This window comes from Acomys minous (genome assembly GCF_964271855.1).
Source record: "Acomys minous genome assembly, chromosome: 16".
NCBI classification, from domain to species: Eukaryota; Metazoa; Chordata; class Mammalia; order Rodentia; family Muridae; genus Acomys; species Acomys minous.
The window spans coordinates 55,378,702-55,386,421 of NC_140498.1; the positions used below are offsets into that span (position 1 = coordinate 55,378,702).

The 7,720-nt window shown below is 48.9% G+C and overlaps 1 long non-coding RNA gene across 1 annotated transcript; it reads left to right on the forward strand.

Moving 5' to 3' along the window:
• Positions 1-1,491: 1,491 nt before the first annotated feature.
• On the forward strand, positions 1,492-5,316 carry LOC311586270. Its single transcript, XR_014775503.1, has 4 exons — positions 1,492-1,691; positions 3,634-3,779; positions 4,050-4,092; positions 5,159-5,316. It is a non-coding gene; the product is annotated as an uncharacterized lncRNA (long non-coding RNA).
• Positions 5,317-7,720: the final 2,404 nt, after the last annotated feature.

The following is a 7,720-nucleotide window of genomic DNA, read 5'->3' on the forward strand; positions in this document are numbered from 1 at the left end:
AGAACAAGTCTAAAATGCTACGTTATACTCCCCCGGAAAAGCAACTCTCCCCACACCCTTCCCGACCCAGCCTTGCACTCATCTTTCCTCTCCTAGACCATGGGTGAGCTCTCAGGCAGATCTTTAATGGTGACAAGACTAGACTTTGGTGCCTTACTGTAAACATCAGTCTCATGTTCTTCAAGTCAGTCAGCTTCCTGTCAATTCCTGAGGAAACCAGCTTGAGAAAAGTCATGTGGCTACGGTGGTCTCTTGACCCAGCTGCTTTAGGCTTGTGGCAGGACAGTGTGTCATGACAGGAGCACGTGGCCAAGGACGCCCGTTCACCTTATGCTAACCCGGAAACAAGGGCTCAAGAGCACGCCCTCAAAGAAGGAGCTTTTTCTAATTGTACCCACCTCTGAAAGTTTCAGCCACTCTAGAGTACCACAGGCTGGCGGCCCATCCTTTAGCACACAGGCCTTTGGGAAACACTCCTGACTCAAGATATAGCAACTATCAACTTGGGTATGCCTTGCTTGGAGATTTCTAGAATTCCCAAGTAACTTGCCTGCTTTCTTTCCTCCCTCTCTCCTCCAGCCTTGGCTTAACACAGGAACTACATGATCTTGTTAAATACGACTGCTCTCTCTTCTACTCAAGTCTTTTTTCTCTCTCACTCACAAGTGCCTTCACAAAGGGAAGTGGCCCCTTCAGCCCAGACCCCCCCTCTCTCTCTCTCTCACACACACACATACACACACACACACACACACACACACACACACACACACATGCATGCATGTACGCATGCACAGCACAGCACAGCAGCCTCCTCGAGGCTTTCCACCATGCCAGGTACTTGTTTGCTCCTCCTAGCTGGAAGACTTTTCCCCCAGGTAGATTCAGAGCTCTTTCCTTCTGTTCCTCCAGCTCTCTGCTGCAATGTGAGAGAGGGGAGGGAGGCACATCGGGCTCCCGTGCACAAGCCCCAGCACATGAGAACATAGGACTGAGAAGCTGGGTCCTTTGCCTGGATCAGCTCGAGAGCCATGAGTGCTATGATTGAAAACGAGGTGGCACGTAACAGATGTGAATGTGGAGAGATTTATTTGGGGAGAAGGGAAAGGGAATGGGGCCTGAGTGGGCAAGGAGGGTAGGGAGAGAGAGGGAGAGAGACAGTGAGGGAGAAAGAGAAAAGGAATGCCCTTAGAGAAAGTGCAAGAGAAAAGTGCAGGAGTAAGAGCAAGAAGGTGGCAGGCAGGTCAGCCCCCTTTTATACCCTGGGCCCCTGGCACACCCAGTGACAGGCCGGTGATGATGTCAGAAGTTGCCAAGCAACCTAGAGGCAGATCAGATCTGCTTGTGAGCTAACAGGGAGGTCTCAAGTTCTATCTTCCATTGCTTAAACATTTCTGATAACACTATAACATGCTCTGGCTTGGGATGGGCAGGGTACCATTCTCTGCCTTTCTTACATTAATATGTTCCTTTCCAGCAAAGCTCAAAAAAAAAGTGTGATGATTCGACTCATCCCTGAGTATAGGATGTGAGCCAACAGGAAGGTGAGGCCCTGTTAGCTAGTGAGCACCCCTCATGCTCAGCTCTTGAAGGAGCCTGACTCCAGCCATGTGCCTGGCCAGAGAGACAGCCCTTCGCCTCAGAGTGCATCCCAGAAAATTCTATCTAAGTACACTGCAAAACAAGATGTGGTAAGTGTGTTGGAGGCTCTCCTGGGTTCCTTGATGCCTGGGCTACAGAGACCTTGTCTCAAATAACCAAAACTCCGGGGGCGGGGGGGAGAAGGAGGAGGAGAGAGAGACAGAGACAGAGACAGAGAGAGAGACACAGAGAGAGACAGAGACAGAGACAGAGACACACACACACACACACACACACAGAGAGAGAGAGAGAGAGAGAGAGAGAGAGAGAACGAGCGCCTGGGGTGAAAAATATAGCCAAGAGCTGAGAAGAAACAAACAGACTCATACATCTGAAGTCAAAAACGAGAGAAAAAACCTGCAATTGCCAGCTCTTATCGATCCGAGGTGACTATCTTGCTTTTAAAGGGGTTAGAGATGGAAAATTCTGTTACTCGGAGACTCTTCAAAGGCAATCTGAATAGAAATCAATACATATTCTCGGCCCCCAAAAGCCTACTCACATGGACTCAACGTGAACGAAGGTTAAAGGGGATGTGAAAACTGTACTTTGTGCTTAAAATGAACCCACTCCAGGTCCGACTACTTTACATAAATTACTTCATATAATCCTCACAACTCTCACATTATTCGTATTCTCGGCTAAGACACCGAGAGGCCAGGTAAATCAGCTCCGTTCGATGAGGGACGACAGGATCAGGCTTTCTTCTGCTACGCCAGGCACAGGGAACCGGTTAGAGGAATGTGGCAGCTGCCCACGGGGAGGTAGCTACAGACAAGGCTACTGAGTATTTTGCTCCCTCGCCCCACCTCCGTCACCCGCACCCGGTCGGCCTCCTCCTTTCCTTATGGATTGCAGCCGTCTTGGAGCCACTAGAGGGCAGACGCAGTATGAAAAGCCACTCAGGCACCCAAAGCCCTGGCTTTGGCTTCGGGGCCTGGCTCTCCCGTTTGCTGGAGGCTACAGAAAGCGACAGCGTACATCTCTGGCTACTTTTCCCACCACTAGACCCTCCCGTGTTGCTTCTGCCTCATCCTTGGCATAGCCCTGTCAATTTTCTTTTCCGTTTCTTTCTCAGTCACCTTCATTTTGCATGGTTGTTTATCTCGCCTAAAGAGGTAACTGCAGACTTGCTGACTCTGTGGAAAGCATCGATTCCTGATGGCATCGATTCCTGATGGTAAATTGAGCTCATGGCGAAAGCAACACTGAGACAGAAAGTAGCATTTGGGCTGTGTTTCTGTCCCAGTCCTAAACCTAAACAGCTGCCCAAGAACTACTAACTGAAAACAAAACAAAACATAAACCCTCCTTAGTAAACTGACTGAAGGGCCTTGGGCACATGTTCTACCAACTGAGTAGGATCAAGATTTTCCTGAAAGGGCTAACTGAGATTACCGTCACATTTTAAACACAAAACAATGCTAAGAAAATTAACTCCAAGACCCACAACTGTTCAGTGAAGACACTGGAAGTCGGGGTATGCATTGATTTAACGTCTGAACTCTTTCGCCCCCACCCCCACACCTCGCCACAGCCACTAGATCTAAAACCCAGAGGAAAATCACAGCCAGGCTAGAGACGTCGCTCAACCAGCAAAGTGCTCGCCATGCAAGCTTCAGGACTTAAGACTGATCCCCAGGACTCACAGAAAATGTCCGCCATGCTGGTGCATGCCTTTAATGCCAGAACCGAGGAGACAGAACAGGAGGACCCCCAAAGTTCCCAGTGAGCCAGCGTGGTTTACTTGGGTGAACTCTAAACCAACGAGAGACACTGTCTCAAGGGGGAAAAAATGTTTGCCTCCACGTTTGCCAAGGCGTATTACATGCATCCAAGCTCCCTTCCCAGGCACCCACAGACATGCACATATACAACATGAAAGGCAGACAGATGTCTCCTCGCAATCAGATTCTAGGAGGTTAGGCAAGTCCGTGCTGTCGGTTAGAAGGCGACTTATCTTTGCTTTCTCTGCCCACTTCATTGATCTAGGTTGAAGAAATGGCCTCATCTCACTGCATGTGGAGGGTTTGAGCAAGTCAGGAATGGCAAAGAGTCGAAAGGACGCCTTGAGACCTACTGCTAAAGGAAAGTTGACGCCAGCTACATCATTAAAATGACCCTCGACAGTCTCACTGGTGAGAGCATCTATCAATGTGCGCTGAGGGCATCTTGACAAGACAGCGGGCAAACGCTGGTCTAGAACTTCATGCTCTTTGCATTCCACAGCCTAGCAGGAAACCAGCCCCATCCACATTTCCAGCCCCTCCCCCATCCCTCACAGCCCCGTGCTGTGTGGAAGCCAGGCCCCGCTTCCCAAGCAAGGGCGTTGTTCTCAAGGGAAGAAAGTCGTTATCTCCATCCTCCCGAGACCATCTAACAGACGGCCTTTCTGTTTCATCCGACAGGCTTCTCAACAGGCACATTCTCGGCACAAGAACTGTTCTGCAGGTAAAGCTTCAAAGAAAACGAAAGCCACAGCCTATATCTTTGTGACATTAAATCATCTGTTAGACTTCTAAGAGAGCCTGAACAAGCTCAGGAAAGTCCCAGTAGGTGATGTGGCGGGTTGTTCCTTATCATGACTAGAAAATTCTATAAGGTCTCAGGTGAGGCAGAGAAAAAGTATGCAAATTAGAAGGATCAAGGGAATCTCTGCAACGGAGCTGAGATTTAACAAGCCTTTAAGAGATCAAAGGGATGTTCAAAAGACAGGCAGCGACACCAGAGGAAAATATACAGACACTGCAAATACCCGTAGTTTTGGGAAATTCACCAGTGTGGCTAGGGGAGAAAAAGAAAAAGAGACGCGGGGTTCTGTAAAAGGGTGGTGGGCACATGTGGCTTCCTGTGATGCTAGGGAAGGAGTGGGCAGAATTGTCTTCTCAAAGGGTAGCCTCCTTTCTGACACTCCAGGTGTGTACCATCCCTCTGGGAGAACTTACACTAGTACCTCCTGGTCTTGAGAGATTTACTTCACAAACATCTGCTGTGACTGTCTGTTGACGTCCCTCACCGAAGTTCATTAAGCTCTTTTCTTCTGCTGCGTGATACTGCCACGCCCGTGCCACCTTCTAGAACCCTGACTCACTTCCTGGAGGAGAACTAGTCATTTCGCCCCCATCCAGTAGCTAAGTAGATGGCCCCAGCCCATCTCGCGAGGCTCCCCTCCTACTATCCCGCAAAGGCTGCAGGTCTCCATCTTCCACCCTTGTCAGACATCTTGGCATATTCTTTCTGTCAAATTGTGCTCACTGCCTCTGATTTTACACGAAGGAAAATTCACAAGCATCCTTTGCCAGGAAACAAAGCTCAGAAACATCTCTAAGGTCCAGCCTCATATCCCACAAAGTATATGGTTTTATGGTGGAAAATACATGAGAGAGAGGGAAAAAAAAACAGGTCACAAAGACCCTTTTGAGCAGTAGCCCAGGAGCTCTAAGGAAGGTGGTATACATTGATGAATTCATTTATTCGTGATACTTTTTTGTTTTGTCTTGTTTGTTTTGTTTGCTAGCCGTGATGAGAAGACAACACTTCCTTCAAGCAACACAGATTTTCCCTAGGATCCTGGCTCACAGCGCCTTAGTTATTCATTTATTGTTGTGAAGAGACACCATGTCCAAGGCATCTTATAGAAGAGTTTGCTGGGACTCACAGTGTCAGAGGGTTAGAGTCCATGACCATCGTGGCAGTGAGCAGGCAGGAGGCAAGCATGGTGTCCTGTCCCAGCAGTAGCCTTCTAGAACCCTGACTCACTTCCTGGAGGAGAACTAGTCACTTCGCATTCAGTAGCTAAGTAGATCACCCCAGCCCATCTGGCGAGGCTCCCCTCCTACTATCCCGCCCCAGAGGGACAGTGAGCCACAGGAGGCAGAGAGCTAATGGAGAATGGCATGGGACACACCCACTCCCAGGGACTCACCTCCTCTGTCAAGGCCACATCTCCTAATCCTTCCCAATCAGTCCAGCAATTATTTGCTCCTGTTGGGGGGTCCTTTCTCATCCGAACCACCGGATACAGGGTTGCAATGGTTCAGAAAGATGCCTACAGACTGCTTTCCCAGAGTTGATGATACATCCAGTTTTCCCAAAGAGACAGACTCCGAGGAGGCCCTGCTGCACTCTCTCGGGATCTGTCACCATAGGATGTTTTGTCAAGTTTCTGTAATAGCTAGGAGGCTTTGGTAAGAGTCAACTGTCTTTTCAGAAATCCACCTAGGCTTAAAATTAATACATTTTTGTTTTTTTCTGAAGTACAGCTATAGGTTGATTATGGCATCCCCCAAACTCACACGTTGAGGTCCTAAGCTGTGATTCCTCAGGATATGACGTCATTCAGAGGGAGGGCTCCAAAGAGAATACAGTAAAATGAGACAGCCAGGAAGGGTCATGACCTAAGGGAAGCTAGTGTCGTGTGACAGTCCAGGGAGAAAGTTGACTGTGCTCTTCTTGTCCCCCCCCAACACCCCTAGTTCCCCCAATTTCTTATATGCATTTTCTTTCAGCCTTTCTTGTCTCCTTCCATTGTAGCAAGCTCTCCGCTGAGGATACCCCATGTCAAGACGGGGTTCATTTTTTTTTCTCCACCTCTGTTAGCTGAGATACAAGCTGTAAGATGCTCAGCACACAGTTCAGATGCTCTGAGGGCCTCCAGAAAGCTCTTGACATCATCACAGCTGCAACTGTCATCCTTAAGCTCAGGAGATGAAGGATTTGGTCCTCCAACCTCATCTCCCCCATCCTGAGCTGAAGAGGCCTGCTTCGCCAGCCACATGCCACCTATGTGCATCCCCCTAGACTCTGTCATAGAACTGTCAGGAGTGCCTCGGCTCCCAGATGCCCAGCTCTCTCCTCACCCTCTGGCTTGAATGTTTTTCATTTCTCTCCCTTCTTTTGCTCTCCGGAATCTGTGTTTTATCATTCTCATCCCACCACGCCTCACCCCACTGCAGGGGCCACACCCCTGTGTGCCATCACCTTGACTTCCCCCATGCCAGTCTCTGGGCTCAAATGTATATAAGATATTTCACTGTGATTCGTGGGACTTTTCTGGTGGTTTCTTTCTGGGATGCTGTGCAAATCAGAAGATGCTTATAGAGCATCTGGTTTCATCCAAAGTCCAAATATTGCAGGAACAACACTAACGTCCCTGTACCCTTCTGGAAGCCTGGAAGTCTGTAGAAGCCATTGAGAAGAATGCCATCTTTTTGTGTAAAGAGCTGGCAGGACAATCAGTCATCTTTCAAAGGCCTGGTTATAATCCATGTTAATGGTCTCTGATGTGGAACTATGACACAGACTAGCTGCCTCAGCCTTCAGCCTGTCCTTTGCCCTGTGGGTTTTAGATTCGAGCCCGCAACCTCTACTCTTGTCTGAGTTTCCAGCTGCCTGCCAGGCAGATGTAGGACTTGCTACCCCACCGTCATGTACACCAATTTCTTAGCACAAGCCCACTACTCAGGGTCCGTTCTGGAGAACTCTGACTGTGTTGATCTTGACGTGTGTCTTCGAGCCGGGTTGCCCCTTCGTTTTCAGAATTGTTTGTCTATGGCTGTTTGTTTTCTTCCTGGGAAATCTATAAATACCTGGTGCCTCACACCGCAGAGTCTGGCATTGCTATTCAGATTAGTTTTAAGCTTCATTTCGGTGAGGTATGTGGTGGATGTTGAATTTTGTTTTAAGTTAAAAACTAAACTGGTGAGAAACATGGGCAGTGCCATAACGGGATATTGGAGAGCAGAGGACCTCAGCTGAGAAATTACCTCCATCGGATTGACCCCTGTGGGGCAGTTCTTGACTATTGATTGACATAGGAGGGGCCAGCCCACTGTGGGTGGTGCCATCCCTAGGCAGATGATGTTGGGTTGTATAAAAAAGCATGCTGACCAAGCCAGGGAGCAGTGCTTTTCAGTGGTCTGTGCTTAAGCTTCTGTGGGTTGGCTGCTGATTGGACTCCGGCCCTCACTTCCCTCTGGGTTGCACTACAAACTTTAAGATGAAATAAACCTTCCCTCCCCTAGTTGCTTCTGGTCATAGTGCTCATCACAGCAACAGGAATATGACTAGCTCACGGGAC